At 42.2% G+C, this 17,641-nt stretch overlaps 1 protein-coding gene across 3 annotated transcripts in view; it reads left to right on the top strand.

The window, feature by feature from the left end:
- Nucleotides 1–17,641, top strand: part of ZC3HAV1 (zinc finger CCCH-type containing, antiviral 1) — a 60,068-nt gene that overhangs the window by 908 nt on the left and 41,519 nt on the right. The gene's annotated exons all lie outside the window — the stretch shown is intronic.

The following is a 17,641-nucleotide window of genomic DNA, read 5'->3' as shown; positions in this document are numbered from 1 at the left end:
CGAGGGGAGGGGTGGCGGCTTCCCAGGGCCCGGGTCTAGGAGCGGTGTCAGGACTGCTGCCCCGCGAGGGGGGCGCCCTCGTGGGGACCTCGTCCCTCCAGTCTCGCGCCTCTCTGCTTCCCCTGCTCCGCCCGCGCTTCTGCTCTTGGCCGTTCCCTTCCGTCCAGCGCCTCCAGACCCGTCCTCGAATTTGGCTAACGCCATATCCCCCCGGGGAAGACCACGCTTAACCCCCCACCCCCAGAGGAATGCAGCACTTTGGGGTCAGCCTGGGTCTAGGGCATTTAGAGGCAGGTTTGGGAACGAAGGAAAATGCCTGCACTGGGTAGAATCTTGAGTCCTCCTCGAGGTGCTACCGGCGTCCCTCGGCGCGTTGCGCCCTCCGCGCCCGGACTGTCTGTACCGCAGCGAGCTGGCCCTGCGCTTGGCCCTCCACTCCTAGCCGCCCCCGTGCCCCTCATTATCACTTTTCTGATCCCTGAAGCTAGTCCGCACCCCTGACCAGAATGATCTTCTCCAGGGGTACCGATGAAGTAGGGTCCCCTCCCAGCGCCCCTGCCCGCTCTTGGGACCCCTTTGAAAGAGTGCGCCGTATGTCTCAGGCAGCCGCTTCTGGGTTTCCACTCGTTCATTGTTTGCCTCCTAAATATAGTGTGCCCCGAGGTTTGGGTTAAGCCTTTTGACCTGTCTTCCCAGTCTCTCCCGAAGAGAGCTCACTCGCTTGGGTTCAGCTGTCACATCTGCAAAGATGGCTTCCATGTGTCTCTCGGCTGCCTGCGCCTTCCTGCTACATCTGGGTTCTTCCTCTCCCACCGTCCGAGCAACATCTGTACCCGAATATGCTGCCCATCAGTCACACTCATCTTCTTTCCTCCAGGCAGGGGCTCTGGCACTGCCCCGAGCCCTTCTTCACCCTTCGCGATACTTTCATCATCAAGCCTTTTTCTTGAGGGCTCCTGCCCACTTCCTGCTGGGTTCCCCCATCCCATCCCACTTTTGATTGAATGCTTGTTCAATTAGGGAATGATTCCCTCTGACCATAGTCTTTCTCCCCGTCTTTTCTGTCCCTGCGCACTTTTACTCAATTATTTTTCTTGATATACTACTTTTCACACTTGGCCCCTCCTTAAAAACTTTAAGTTGGTGTCCAAAATGGTGGCCATCAATCTTTTGATCTTGTGCTTGTTAGCAAAAACCTTTGGATTACTCACCCCCAGTATGTGTAGTAAAGCATTACAAAAGACCGGTGTTTTAAATGGATGAAGTAGAGGGGATAATATATAAGACATTTTTTAAAGGACAAAATGGTAGAATTTTTAAAAAGTGCTGAATGTGCTCCATTATTTAAAAAATATTTATTGAATATGTTGTGAGGCACCAGTTTGAAAGTCTAAGTTTTGGTAAATTATGAATTAGTACAGAGGGAATCCTCTAAGTCACAGCAACCCAGGAAATCTGGGAGGAGGAAAGGAGGGCTGGGGGTGGAGGAGAAAAAGGGAAGGAACAATTTAGTACTATATTGAATAACAAGAGAGTTGAAAGGATTTATCTTTTTTTTTTTTTTTTTTTTTGGTGCTTTTCTGTTGTTACTAAAAATTCTTCAACTAGTGTTGGCTTTTAGTTTTAAATACATATATCTGTTATATTTTAATTTTTTACTCTAGATATTTTCAAAATATACTAAAGTAGGGAAAAGAGAATGATGAACTGCTATGTACCCATCATTTCAATTCAACAGTTTTCAAAATAAGGCCAGTCTTGTTTCATTTATTTCCCTCTCCCCATCCCTGTCCCCAACTCCTAACATGTTATCTTAAACCAAATCCCAGAGATTATGTGTTCCATAAATTCTTTAGTATCTCTAAAGAGTAAGGACACAGTACAACAATCACAATTTTTTTAGTGCAATTTTAATATAATCCTAATGTACGGTTGGCATTCAAATTTCCCTGATTGTCTTATAATAGGAATTATAAGTTTCAGGAAGAAACCTGCAGAGACATAATCCATAATTGTTTAAATATGTTACATATCCAATATATTTATAAACTTTCAATTTCTTATACACAATATGTTTAGACGCTTTAGTTTTAGTTTTTTTAGAAACTATTTTTTTTTGTTTTATATTGTTACGGTATTTTTGTGTGTGTGGTTTGAAACATGAAAACCATTTTAAACTCCTAAACTGGGTTGTTAACCAGCACTTTTATGTATTTTAAAAAGGGGAGATATAAGACAGGGATAATTTGGTCTATTCAAGTTTGGATGGATCCTCTGGGGAATTCATTAAAGTTTTTTTTTTTTTCTTTTAGTGAAGTGATAAATTCTTACTTCTTACATTTATTGGTCTAGTTGTATTTTTTCTTTCCTTTTCATCACTTTTGAGTTAGAGAATTACAAATTTTTAATCCATTAAAGTGTATTGTGTCCTCATAATAGGGCCCTTGGGAGAATTTTTTTTTGACTCAAAACCTAGAAAATATGTTTTTTCCCCAAGGATGTTTTAAAGATATTCCCCCCTTCTTAGAAATGTATAAAATCTTCTAAAACTTGACATGTAGGAGTCTAAGGACTTTCTTTGTGGATTACAGGTTAGTGGAATCTGTTGACCAATTGATACTCATATCAATTGCCTGAGGACAGTTTGCATTTTGCTGGACTTATAAAATTTCCTTTATATTGCTTTATATAAAAATTCCTTTATATTCATAAATAGGACTTCTCCTATCTATCCTGCAGTTCTGGTCTTTCTTACGTTGCTTTCATTTAAAAAAAATTTTTTTTAAAGATTTTATTTATTCATTTGACAGAGAGAGAGCGAGCACAAGCAAGGGGAGTGGCAGGGAGAGGGAGAAGCAGGCTCCCTGCTGAGGAGGGAGCCCAATCTGCGGGGGGGGGGGGGGGGGGGGGCTTGATCCCAGAACCCTGGGATCATGTCCCAGGCGCCCCTCTTACATTGCTTTTAGCTATACATGTTAGTCAACAGTGCTTGCTTCAGTGTTGGGTATTGGCTTGTTTTGGTACATCAGTTTGGATGTTTCAATTTGCTTTGCCGAAATATATGCCCACACATGGAGTTCTAATCCCAGTTCTGATGCAAACAATGACTACCATTTAGTGAACAAATAACTATGTATCAAGCACTATGGTAAGAACTTTAGAGATGGTATCCAAGCTAATCTTTACCCTGGCTCCTGAGGTAGATATTATAAATCCCATCTTAATATAAAGCAACTCAGACCCAGAGCTGTTTAGAAATGTGCCCACCACAGAGCAGGTAGATGGCAGAGTTGTTGAACCCAGATCCATCTGCACGATTTCTTAACTAGCTCCTTGTGTGGTGAAGTAGCTGTGTGAAGGTAGGACCTTTCATGAATTAAAGTTGAGTGGGTTTATTTTGTTTTTTGCTTTGTATGTGTGTGTGTGTGTTTGTGTGTGTGTGTGTGTTTGCAGGCATGACTGTTTAACTGTGTGAAGCCGGCTGTCTAGTGTTTTCAACTAGCTTTGCGGTTTTTGCCAATGTGGGTGTTTCCTCTGGGCTGGGCTCTTTCCTGTTTGTATGCCTTTCCTGTTTGGTTAATTGTAACTTTAGGTGGGGTGGGTAGATGGGGGAGAGGTTTAATTGACTATTTAATAAATTGGGGGGGGAAAGTCCAAATTGCAAAGAATAATATTCTTTTTTTAAAAAAATATTTTATTTATTTATTTGACAGAGATAGAGAGAGCCAGAGAGCACAAGCGGGGGGGCGGGGGGGGGAATGGCAGAGGGAGATGGAGAAGAAGTCTCCCCGCTGAGGTGGGAGCCGGATGTGGGGCTCGATCCCAGGACCCTGAGATCATGACCTGAGCCAAAGGCAGACACTTAACTGACTGAGCCACCCAGGCGCCCCCACAAGGAATGATATAACAAGCATCAGAGTATTTATATGTATTCTGAATATGTAATATAACAAAAGTTATATAAAAGAAAATACAAGATAAATAAGCTTACAACTCACCTCCCAGAATAAAGAAATATTTATGCCTTTCATTTTTGCTTATCTTTTAAAATAAAATAAAAACCATAACAGGCTGAAAATTATTTTCTATTTCCTAGTCTCGTTCCCTTCTCTCCCCAGGAGCAACCTCTACCGGGATTATGGTGTGTGTTCTGCCCCTCCATGATTCTATAATTTCCTCACATACATGTTTGGATCCATGTACAAAATGTAGTATTGTTTTATATATTTGAGAATTTTTATTCAATGTTATGTTTTGGGGATCTATTCCTGTTGATACATAAGGATCTAATTTATTCATCTTAACAGCTATATAGTATTTCATCCTGCGATTTATAGCACAGTTCAGTACCTCTTGCTCCAGGAATGGTCATTTGGGATATTTCCAGGTTTTTGCTATAGTAAACCATGCTGCCAAGAATATGCATGTCTCTTGATGTTTCTCCAGAGTAGACAGATCATCAGGAAATGGAATTGCTGGGCTGAATGGTTGCACAGCTTCAACTTTTCCAGATTCTGAGAAATATTTTCATGTTTGAGAGTCCCAGTTTCCTATCTTATGGCTGGCTGGCCCTTGGTATTATCAGACTTTTTAAAATTTATGCCAATTCCAAGGGCATAAAATGGTATCTTATTGTTTTCATTTTAAAAGAATTTTCTCTTTAAAGTTTTTATTATGTGATATTTAAATCTTATGAAAATATATAAAGCATCCAATGAGTTATTTGTGTACTCATGAATCAGCTTCAGAAATACAATATTACTCATTTAACCCTTCCCCCGAATTCTCTCTCTCTTTTTTTTTTTTAAAGTAGGCTCCATGCCCAGCGTGGAGCCCACCATGGGGCTTGAACTCACCACGCTGATATCAAGAGTCGAACGCCTAACCGACTAAGCCACCCAGGCGCCCCTGAATTCCCTTTCTTGATCATCTCCCCCATCTTAAAGGTGATAGAGATAAATACTGTTCTTTTTTTCTCTTAAGCTTTAATAAGGTGTCATTGACTAAGAAACATTGTATATACTTAAGGTATACAATGTGATATTTTGTTTTTATTTTTTTTAAGTAATCTGTACCCCCAAAGTGGGGCTCAAACTCCAGATCTTGAGATCAAGAGCCTCATGCTCCACGGACTGAGCCAGCCTGGTGTCCCTGGGATATTTTGATATATGTATACATTGTGAAATAATTTCCTCAATCAAGCTAATTAACCTATCTATCTCCTCATCTATTTGCTCCTTTGTTTTTTTTTTTTTTTGATGGTGGAAACACTTATGATCAACTTTCTTAGCAAATTTCAAGTATACATTATTATCATCTATAGCCACCATGGTGTACCTTAGATCTCCAGAATTTATTCATCTTATAACTGAAAATTTGCATCCTTTGACCAATATCCTGTATTACTCCCACCCCCCCACTCTAGTCCCTGGCAGCCCCCATTCTACTTTCTGTGAGCTTGACTTTTTAGATTCCACATGCAAGAGAGATCATACAATATTTGTCTATCTGTATAATGTCTTTTAGCTTTATCCATGTTGTTGCAAATGGCAGGATTTCTTTCTTTTTATGGCTGAATCATACATATTCCTTTTTTAAAAAAAATATTTTATTTATTTATTTATTTTATAATAATAATCCTCAGAGAGAAGGAACACAAGCAGGGGGAGCAGGCAGAGGGAGAAGCAGGCTCCCCGCTGAGCAAGGAGCCCGATGTGGGACTCGATTTCAGGACCCTGGGATCATAACCTGAGCCGAAGGCAGACACTTAACCGACTGAGCCACCCAGGCGTCCCATACATATTCCTTTGTATATCTATATATCTATGTCTGTGTCTATATTCCACATTTTCTTTATCCATTCATTTATTGATGGACGTTTAGGTTGTTTCCATGTCTTGGCTCTTGTGAATAATGCTGCACTGAACATGGGAGTGCAGATAACTCTTTGAGACAATGATGTCTTTTCTTTTGGATATATACCTAGAAGTGGGATTGCTGATTATACGGTAGTTCTATTTTTAATTTTTTGAGGAATCTCTGTACCGTTTTCCATAGTGGTGTTCCAATTTACAATCCTACTGATACTACTCTGCATTTGGTTTTTATTTTTCCCATACATTTATTATTTTTTTACTATATGCATGTATTTCTAAGCAATATTTAGTATTGTTTTGCCTGTTTTCAAGCCTATAAATGATATCGATAGTAGGTGTGCAAATACTTGATTTATTTGCTTTTGTGTGCAGAGCATGATGATTCTGAGACTCACTCCTAATGTACAGAGCCTTGTTTGTGTTTCTGTACCATCTTGAGACCTGGACAAGTTGGACTTCTGCCCTGGGCCCTCTGCTTTACAGTCCTAGTTCTGGCCGTATTTTATTTATTTATTTATTATTTAAGATTTTATTTATTTGATGGAGAGCCAGAGAGCACAAGCAGGGGGAGTGGCAGGCAGAGGGAAAGGGAGAAGCAGGCTCCCCACTGAGCAGGGAGCCCGATGATGATGATGATGATGACGATGATGATGATGATGTAGGGCTCCATTCCAGGACCCTGGGATCATGACCTGAGCCGAAGGCAGACGCTTCACCGACTGAGCCACCTAGGCGTCCCAAGATGGGAAGACAGAACATATTTTATTGAACCATTTTGTAGCTTGATTTTGTACTTTTAAATGTTTAGGTGCTTGGTGCATGGACTTCCATTTTATCTTGCCCTGAGTCCCACACTTTTTAGGAGAGGGACTGCTTTAGTTTTTTCAAATGTATAGCTTCCTTTTGTATGAATGTGTGCCATTTATATATCAGTTTTTCTTATTATCAAAATTTAGAGTGTTTTTAACTTTTTGGTATTAGAAACCATGATGTATTGAATATTATGGTATATCTCTCCTTGTGTACATGTGCAAGAGTTCCCTAGGTATCTACTAGTAGATTTTTTTTTTTTAAGATTTTTTTTTATTATTTATTTATTTGAGACAGAGAGAATGAGAGACAGAGAGCATGAGAGGGAGGAGGGTCAGAGGGAGAAGCAGACTCCCCGCCAAGCAGGGAGCCCGATGCGGGACTCGATCCCGGGACTCCAGGATCATGACCTGAGCCGAAGGCAGTCGCTTAAGCAACTGAGCCACCCAGGCGCCCCGTCTACTAGTAGATTTATCTTTAGGTTTATAATACCAAATTGTTTTCCAAGTGTGTATACCGGGTTTTACTCCCATCGGAAGAATATGAGCATTCACCTGCTTCATATCCTCACCATTTGACAACATCGGCCTTTTTTGGGGGGTGGCGGTGCAGGTGAGGAGGGGTGGGAAGAGGTACAATAGCTTTATTGCTTTGCTGGGCAAAGGAGGCTGCAGCAAACATCTGCAAGCCCAGCTGGGGGGGGACATCATCAGCCCTTTAAAATTTGTGCCGATACAAGCAATGAGAAATCGTACCTCACTGTGGTTTTAATTCTTTGTATATTTCTGGGTCTCTAACCATTTTAAGACCTAATGCTCATATTTTCAGTTTGTCTTGGCATCTAACTCTTAGCAGTTGCCTCTTATTTCCATTTTTGCGTTTTTTTGTCGTCTTACTGCTCTATTTATTTTTGCTTGGGATAATCTTTATTTTATTTTATTTTTTTACCATTTTCAAGTGCAAAGTTCACACTTATCTTGATGAGCACTGAGTAATGGGTAGAATTGTTGAATCACTAGAACAGACACCGGAAACTAATATAACCCTGTGTATTAACTATGCTGGAATTAAAATGAAAAACAAACAAAAAAGAGGAATGACCTCCAAACTGGAAAAAAATTAAAAGTGTACAGTTCAACGGCAATAAGTACATTCATGATGTTGTGCAATCATTACCACTCTCTGGTTCCAGAACATTCTCCTCAGCCCAAACAGAAACCCTACACCAATCAGCAGTCATCCTGTTCTCCCCTCTCCCTTCCCCCACCTCAACCTCTAATCTACTTGTCGTCTCCATAGATTTGCCTTATTCTGGAGGTTTCTTATAAATGGAATCATACAGTATTTGTCCCATTGTGTGGCTTCTTTTACTTAGCTTACTGTTTTAAAGGTTTGCCTTTTACTTTTGCGTGTTACATGTCATCCGTGTGGTGTATTTGCCGAAGAGGAGTCTTCCTGAAAGTTCCTTCAGTTACTGAGTGTGCTCTGTCCGTGGAGTCTAGCTGTTGGGTTTTCTGCGACATCAGGGCCCAGAGGGGCGTGTGCCCCACAAGAATCATTTGGGAATTTTTATTCTCTTTTTATTTTTATTTTTTAAAGATTTTATTTATTTATTTGACAGAGAGAGACACAGCGAGAGAGGGAACACAGGCAGGGGGAGTGGGAGAGGGAGAAGCAGGCTTCCCGCCGAGCGGGGAGCCTGATGCGGGGCTCGAACCCAGGACCCTGGGATCATGACCTGAGCCGAAGGCAGACGCTTAACGACTGAGCCACCCAGGCGCCCCTATTCTCTTTTTAGATTTGCTTCATGTTTATTTTCACTTGGCCGAATCTGACTTTGAATTCCTGCCGCTTTCTGCAGAAATTAAGCTAAGAGATGTAATGACATCGTAAGTGATCTTGTGAATTTTGATAAAATGTTGAGTAAGGGACAAAGAAGCATCTGATAACAAAATATTTTCTACTTTTCACATAATAGAGAGATGGCAGAAGTGAACAGAAAACAAATACAGGGTTGTTTTCCTTCTGTAAAAGGGTTCTAATTTGCTCCTGACCATATTTGCTTCCAAACAGGTATCTTTGATCTTTACCTACAGACTATTCTGGAATTGGCAAGGCCCTAGGATGGGGGTGGAAAAGGGGTAAAAGAATCCAGGAGTACCTAGGATTTCAGGCCCAATGAGGAGTCAGTTTAAACAAGTCGGAGCAGAGGAGCTGAATACAGGTTTGGGGGAGAGAGTGGAGCCCTGTTTCGACATCCTTTTCGCTCCTCCACACTGAGAAAGACTTTCATCCGTTTCAGACCAACTCAGAGCATCGGGTCGCCTGGCGGGGGGTGGGGGGGGGGTGGAGTAGTTTCCAAACATTTTCGTTCTTCACCCCTCTCAGAACATTTTGAGCATGTATTCCTATTATGTGTATATTTATTTAAAAATCACGTAACTAACATATAACTCTTAATTTGGATAATAAATATTAAATTGACTCATTTTTTTAATCTTTTATAAAACTTTAAAATCAACTTTCTATGATTTACATACAGTAAAATGTACCCATTTAAAGTATCCAGGTTGAAGAGTCTCGATAAATGGGTATACACCCGTGTAACCATCACCATGACCAAGATACAGAAAATTTCTATTAGAAAAAGAGAAATGAAAATGTCTATTAGTTCTAAAGGTTATCTTGTGCACCTTCTGAGTTAACCAGTTGATCCTCTCTACTTCTCCGCCTCTTATAGCGCAGGCAATGATTTTTTACCTTTTTAAGTAAAAATATGTATATAAAGAGCTGCAACAGTTTTTTTCCTGTACTCTGAGGTATCAGTTTTGGGTCGCCCCTGGGGTATACCAGATAGCCAGCTTTGGAGCAGTACTTCTCAAACTTTGATATATATCTGAATCACTTGGGGAGAGCTTACTACGGCGCAGATTTCCGTGTCCCACATCAGAGATTCTGGTTTGGTGGGGGGGGGCGGGGTGGTGTGTGGATTGGGCCTGGGGATCTGCATTTTCACCCTCGCCCTAAGCATTCTTTTGCAAGGGTGGGCTTCCTGGCAGATTGCAAAAGCAATTAAGCTAAGAGATGTTAGAGGGTTTTATGTGGCTTCAGACTTTGAGTGCATAAAAGAGAAATGGGATGGATTCTTTAGTGCAGAGTGAACAGAAGTTGAAAAAAAGGGTTGCTTTCTCCAAGGTTAGGGTGACCTGTTACTTTTCTATGATAGAACCACAAGACATACAGGAAACATGGGGCATTCTTGCCACTCCATCAACAAATATTTATCGAGCATAAGCTTTCGATGGCAAACAGGCTGTTCTAGAGGCTTCTGCCCCTTTCTTTCCCGCTAAAGTAATCGTCAAACCACCATTAAACGGTTTATTAATCTTTCTCTCTAGTCTATATGAATCTTCCTCTTCACTTCCAAAGGGATTGAAGTTGGGGAGTATGGCAGGGGCAGAAGGGAAGGAGGATCTTGGGGGCTCCCTTTTTCTAATTATCGAGATTCTGGCAAAACCACCACCACCCCTGAATGCTTTACTCTTCACTTCGTATGCTTTTTCTCAGTCCTGATGTGGACTTAGGGTGACGGTTCCCAAACTTTGCTGCCCCTTGGAATCACTTGAGGAGTCTTTAAAAGAATCCTGAAGCCCGGCTCCTCCCCCTACAGATTCTGTTTTAATGGATCTAGCGTATGGCTTGGGCACTGAGATTTTTTTAGAAGTCCCTAGGTGATTCTAATGGGCAACACTAACTGGGAGCGCTGGAGACGGGAGGCATTGTCTGCAGTAACAGAGAGATGATTTCTGGGTGCCCCACTCTTGGTACAATAGACTACACACAGGTCCTCGGAGCCCCCACCCCTCCCATTCTCCACAGGCCTGTTCCTCTCCTATTGCCCTCTGCTGCCCAGAGTCTTGCAGCCAACCCAGTGCATTCCGTCCCCAGGGCCAAGGCCTGTAGCAGGTGCAGCTGGAGCTTGCCCTGTGGCCGCAGTTGGCTAGCCTTCTCTTCTTTGCACCTTGTAGGTTCCAGGTAGTACAGTTGTGGTTCGAATCGGCTCCTTTCTTCAGCTCCTCTTCCCCCAGACAGTTCCTTGTCCTGCTCCCGTGCTATCTATTGGCCCACTCTGATTTTTCCCATCTCATCACAGCTCCCAGATTCACTGAGCCACCCCTACCTCTAGTAGCCTGGCAGTTTAACCTTGAACATCAGCCATACAAACATAGGGAATGGGAGTCTCATGGCTTTGAAATAATACTTCATTACGGTTGTTTTTGATCAGTGACATTTTCCTCTTTAGACCAGCGTTCTCTAGATTTTATCTTTCACACGTCCTCGTTCCTTTTTCACCTGGTTTATAGTGTAGTGAGCTATTTCCCGTTTTCTGTACAAATCAACTCTGTCTTTGTTTTTATCAACCCCTGCCCACAAGGTGTTGGGGAGCAGAAGGGGTGAGTGGAGAAGGGGAGGGGTATTTTGAGACAAATTACTGTCAAAAAAACAAGACTTTCACTTAGGTTGTTATCTTTTCCCCATGGGTCTGGTTGTGGAGCCCAGAGCTGGCTCTGTGTTTACCAGCTTGGGAAGCACGAGAGCTCCGAGGTGACCATCTAGTTCAGGAACCTAGCTTAGATTCTGATCTGACGAGTCCAACTAGCAATTCTCAGCTCCAGCTGCACGGTAGAATCACCTGCCACCCCCTGTCAAATTAAATCAGTCTCTGAGGGTTAGGCTTAGGTATTTCTAAACACCCCCCAGTTGATTATTGTGTGTAGCCAGGGATGAGAGCCACTCTATTGCCCAGACCTCATCTGAGGTGCAGGGGAGGATTTATTGCCAGGGTTAAAATAACATTTTGTTCTGTGGCTGGAAGAGAAAAGTGAAAAGGTCATTTTTTTTAGGCTTTGGCCAGAGATTTCCAAAACTGAGACAATTACGTTCTTTCAAGGCCATCTGTGCTCTTTTTAAAAAAAAAAGTTATCGTCTCCTTTCCCAGCTCATACTGTTTGAGGTTTATCTCCTCCAAGAGCAGGCAGAATTCTGCAAACACTTGCTTTCCCCTGGGCGGTTCATAATGGTTTGCAGAAGAGCTCTTCTCTGTGCCGGGAGGTGGGGAGTCCCTGTGGCTGCGCGCCCGCCTTCTGCAGATCCTGTCGTCCTTCGTTGGAGAAGACAGCTTGAGTCTCCATCCTCCCAAGTGGAGTCCTGGTCCCGGCAGACAACAGCATCACCTGGGCACTTGTTAGAAATGCAAATCCTCAGTCCCTACCTCAGACCTACTGATCAGAAACTCTGGGGGTGGAGCCCAGCAATCTGTGTTCTAGCAAACCTTCTAGACGATTCTGATGCACGCCTAGAGTTTGAGACCCAGCCAGTAGGTCTGGGAGGGGCCTGAGAATTTGCATTTCTGACAGCCTCCCAGGGATGCTAGTCTGGGTACCTCACTTTGAGAAACTGACTTAGTGAACCCGAGGAAGCCATGGCAGATTTTCCTGCTGTTTCCAGACTGAAGCCTCCTGGGGGATATTAGGGACCTGGAGCTGGGGCAGAGTGACCAGCAGAATGTGGGAAGGAAGCTTCTGCCACCTTAAACCTAAAACATGACTTCCGTCAAGCCCTAACGGTGACCGGTTCTGCTGAACTTGTCTGCCCAACGCCAGTCCTAAGAAGTAGTTTCTGTCATTTGCTGTGTGCCTGCCCCCACCTTGACCGGAGTCACGTGCATTCGCTTTCTTTGTACTCTGCTCTCCATTTTCCGTTGAGTGCTGGGGAACAGTGCTTTAATCCAGAAGGGCTTTTTTTTTTTCTTCTCCCCCTCCCCTTTGGGTTTGGAAAAGTTTTGATCTGCTTTTGTTTTTCCAGATTAGGTTTTGTTTTTTGTTTTTTGTTGTTTTCTTTGAGATTGGGGTTCATTTATCAGATCTTCCTTTTATTTGAGTTACCTTGGATTTCTCATTTTTTTAATTTATTTATTTTTTAATTTATTTATTCATGACAGACAGAGAGAGAGAGAGAGAGGCAGAGGGAGAAGCAGGCTCCCAAGGAGCAGGGAGCCCGATGCGGGACTCGATCCCCGGGCCCCGGGATCATGACCTGAGCCGAAGGCAGACGCTTAACCATCTGAGCCACCCAGGCGCCCTCATTTTTTTTTTTTTTTGATATCTCATTTTATCAGTCTCAGTTACCAAAGTAAAAAGTAAACTGCTTCCTCATAGGCGTGCCATGTTACTTATTAAATAACAGATGCAGAGTTCCTGTCACTTAGTAAACATGTAATAAACCTGGGTTTTTGTCCTCCCGGGCTTACTCCCAAATAGGTGAACACAAACTGCCCCACCCTCGTGGCTGACCAATATGCTGAAATTAGGGCAAAGCAAAAGCCTCTGAGAAGTGGGGAGCAGTCTAGGGAATGTGGGAAAATGGAGTAGGGCCTCCCGGGGAGGAGGCTGCCGGTCAGAGACCAAGGCTAGACATAGATGTTGCAGACTGAAGCTGGGTGCAGGGTGAGTGTCCCGGATCTAGAGGAATGAGCAGTTTGCCTGAGGGTGAATGTGAGAAATGACAAGTGAAACTGAGCCTTCAGACAGGCTGCCGCAAGGACCCAGCCAGTGCAGTGCCAGGCATGAGTGTCTTGGGTGAGCATGGAAAAGCCTAGAGACTCAGGGCTCCAGACAGAACCATTAGGCTGCCTGGTGGCCTCTAGTTATTTAAAGGAAGTGTTGACTTCAGGGACCTTGGAAGTGCCCTACTCCTCCGGGTAGGACCATTGCTGCATCTAGCTGTGACCTGGAGAGTGGCTGGGTCCTCTTCTACGATCCTAATTTCGCCATAAGAGAGGGGCCATAGTCATGGCACTGGGGGCGGGATGTCTGTGTTGGAGGCTGAAGAGAAAGCAAAGATTACTAAATTCCTTTCCAGTAACAGTTGTCATGTATCTCTAAGACAGAAGGTCATTTTCAGCTCCATAGCAAGGGGATCATTTTTTTAAATTTAAATTCAATTAATTAACATATAGTATATTATTAGTTTCAGAGGTAGAGTTCAGTGAGGGGATCATTAATGGCACTGGCCAGTGGAGTGAGGGGCCTTATAGTTAATGAGTCTCCCATTCATCTGGGGATGGAGGGGTTTTCTGCCTGGGCTGGAGGCTGAGGACAGCCACCCCCCCTTCCCCCACCACCAACAACTGTAGATTCTCTCCAGATTCCCCCTTCCCATGGGGGGTGGGAAGAGTGATCAGGTAGAGTCTTAGCCCAGCTGCTGAGGGCCTTGGGTGGTGGAGACTGCTGGGAGCAGTCGTATCTGAAACCACAGAACCCCAAAGCAAGCTGAGAGAGCTGAAATCAGCTTTATCAAGGAGTGCCAGAGACACTGAAGGCCCGCCTGGGGAAATGGCTAAGGTAGAGGCTGTTCCCAGAGCCTGATCAGCTGCCCTTGACTATGAAGCCAAGTGCATGGGAGGGCTGGTTGGGTTTTAAGGGCTCAGATGGTAGCAGACACAGTCATTGATTCTGTGTTTGTTTGTTTTTTAAGGAGTTTCCACAGCTAGATCTGAAGGCAATTCCAGGTTTCAGAAATGCCTTACACATAGACAGCAGCATTTGAATAGTGACTTTGTTGTTTTTTTTTTTAGTAATCTCTACACTCAACATGGGGCTCAAACTCATGACCCTGAGATCAAGATTCACATACTCGACTGACTGAGCCAGCCAGGTGCCCCAGAATAAGTGACTTCTATTTATTTATTTATTTGTTTGTTTGTTTCTTTATTTAAAGATTTTTATTTATTTATTTGACAGAGAGAGAGACACAGCGAGAGAGGGAACACAAGCAGGGGGAGTGGCAGAGGGAGAAGCAGGCTTCCCGCAGAGCAGGGAGCCCGATGGCGGCTCGATCCCAGGACCCCGGCATCATGACGTGAGCCGAAGGCAGACGATTAATGACTGAGCCACCCAGGCACCCCTGGAATAAGTGACTTGTAAAGATTAATTCTTAGAGAATAACTTTTATCTAGATCTTTACATTAAAAAATTATCAGCTTTGGTAAGATAATTTTGCAAAGTTGTTTGCATTTCTGCTCATTAGTGACAACTAAAAAATAGTGGCAACAGATAAATGTTTAATATTTGGGAAATGAAAGAAAACTATTAAAAGAAAGATTTTAATTCTCCCTTAGAAAAATAGAACTTGAATAAATGGAGAGTCAGTTTCTGTTTCAGAATCAGAAGATTAATGTAGTTAAGATGACATAATATCTGATCTAATTTATGGAGTTAACACAAATTAGAGTCTCAATATGATGTTTTTATGGAAATTGACAAACCATAATAGAATTTCTATAGAGAAAATAATAGGTAAGCACACTAAAGAGTTTTTGGAAAAGGAGTAAGCCAATGATGTGATAAATTATTCCGTTAATATTTAAAATCTGGCGCAAAGGAGATTTAAGATGTATTAGATTTAAAGCAAAAAAATCCCCAAAATCCCCCCAAATTGGGATAAAATCCCAATAGAGATTCCAACAGTTCTTAGTTACAAGATTAACACACAATAGTCTGGAATTACAGAATAATAAGAAAGGAATCCTATTTAATAGGATTATTATTGAGGGTGCCTGGATGGCTCAGTCAGTTAAGTGTCTGATTCTTTTTTTTTTTAAAGATTTTATTTATTTATTTGACAGAGAGAGACACAGCGGGAGAGGGAACACAAGCGGGGAGAGTGGGAGAGGGAGAAGCAGGCTTCCCACCGAGCAGGGAGCCCAATGCGGGTCTCAATCCCAGGACCCCAGAATCATGACCTGAGCCGAAGGCAGACACTTAATGACTGAGCCACCCAGGCGCCCCAAGTGTCTGATTCTTGATTTTGGTTCAGGTCATGATCTTAGGGTTGTGAGATCGAGCCCCTAATGGGGCTCTGCACTGGGTATGGAACCTGCTTAAGATTCTCCCTGTCCCCCTCCCTCTGTCCGTTTCCTCCTCCCTCACTCTCTTAAAAAAAGAATAGGATTATTACTGAGAAAAGTTGATGGAAAGCATTTCTGTCCCTTTCTGACATTATTTGTCATAATAAGTTCCAGATGTTTTGAAGAATTACAGTTGAAGATACCTCTTTTACAAGTGAAACAAAATGGTATATTATAGTTATCCCACTATGGTGGGGGAGTTAATTTCTCAAGTACTAAAATTATGAAAGGCAAATTGGAAGGGTCTGATCATATAAAAATTTAGCAGTGGCAACCTTAATTAAGTTCTTGGTAAAAAGGGAAAAAATGCAAAACTATTTGAAATACACAAGGCTGGTAATGATTAATTTTTTAAAAGTATAAAGAACAGTTATAAATCTGTAGGTCAGTAACCATTCTCTACTATAGATAAACAGTTAACAAATACAAACAAATAGGAAGTAAGGAAAGTAAGGACTAAGTAAGGAAATATAAGCATCAAGCCAACATTTGGGAATACTTCAGTCTTGTTAATAAAGTGCAAATTAAAAGCATAAGTCTATTTCATACCTACCGAAGTAGCAAAAGTGATAAAACTCCTTGTTAGTGTGCTTGCAGGGAAATAGACACACTCACAGATTGTTGGTATGTTTCCTGGAGAACAGTAGATCAAAATGAAACAAGCGGCCAAGAAAATTATTGTGTCCTTTGAGGCAATACTCCCAAGGGAATAAATCCCAGGAAAATATTGTAGAAGATGGAAGGTTATTTGTACAAAGGTAATTGTAGCCATGTTATTTATATAGTGAAAGTCGGCCATTACCTAGCCACCTGACAATTTGATGACGGTCATACAAACTAGAAAATATTAATATCCCATCATATTAATAACTATTAAAACCATAAATCTGAGGACTTTGGCTATAATTGTAGGTAGCATATGTAAGTTAAAAAGAGGAATGAGTTTGTTATGTGGATGCTGATAACTGACAAATTACTTTTGTCTAATGAAAACAACATTGCCATCAGGGTTTCTCAGAGATCTAAATCAGTGCTTCTTGGACCTTAATGTCATTAAGTCATTTGGGGATGTTGTTGAAAGGCAGATTTTGATTCAGTATAACCGGGGTGGGGCCTGAAATTCTGAATTTCTGAAAAGCTCCCAGGCAATGGTGAGCTACTGGTTCTCCCAGTACACTTTGAACACCGAAGACCTAGGTCTCTGCCATCCAGATGGTAGCCACTAGGCCCAGGTGCCTATTCAAATTTAAATTAATTAAAATAAAGTAAAATCGAGAATTTACTTCCAAAGTCTTACTAGCTACGTTTCAAGTACTTGGTAGCCGTATTTGGAAAACTCAGATTATAGAACAATTCCATCATCATAGAGCGTGTTCTCTTGGACAGTGTGGACCTAGGTCATCAATGTCTTAAAGTGCAGGAATTTCTGTCTCTTTTTCTGTAGAGTTGTTTGAAACATACAACTAAGAGCTTGTTCCACATTTGATAAATAGGGGCACCTGGGTGGCTCAGTTGCTTAAGGGTCTGCCTTCAGCTCAGGTCTTGATCCCAGGGTCCTGCGATAGTGCCCCGCATTGGGCTCCCTGCTCAGCGGGGAGTCTGCTTCTCCCTCTCCCTCTGTCCACCCTCCCGACTCATGCTCTCTCTTTCTCTCTCTTGCTCTCTAATAAATAAATAAAATCTTAAAAAAAATTTGATAAATGGAATCTCTTTTCTCACTGACTTTTATTGTCAGTCCATACACGTATTTCTTTTAAAGATTTTATTTTTAAGTAATCTCTGCAGCCGACGTGGGGCTCAAACTCACAGCCCTGAGATCAAGTGTCACATGCTCTATGGACTGAACCAGCCAGGTGCCCCAAGTCCATAGATGTATTATCCTAATTATTCTCTGTCCCTCAGTGGGCAATCATTTCCAATAAATTGATCTTAGATTCTTTGTCAATTTCTTCCCCTAGTAATGTATACTAGAGGAGATACTGTTTAA

Source organism: Mirounga leonina, unplaced genomic scaffold (genome assembly GCF_011800145.1).
Source record: "Mirounga leonina isolate KUSES-001 unplaced genomic scaffold, KU_Mleo_1.0 Mir_174, whole genome shotgun sequence".
In the NCBI taxonomy this organism is placed as follows: domain Eukaryota; kingdom Metazoa; phylum Chordata; class Mammalia; order Carnivora; family Phocidae; genus Mirounga; species Mirounga leonina.
The sequence above is the reverse complement of the archived record's forward strand: the minus strand, read 5'-3'. Positions and strand labels throughout refer to the sequence as shown.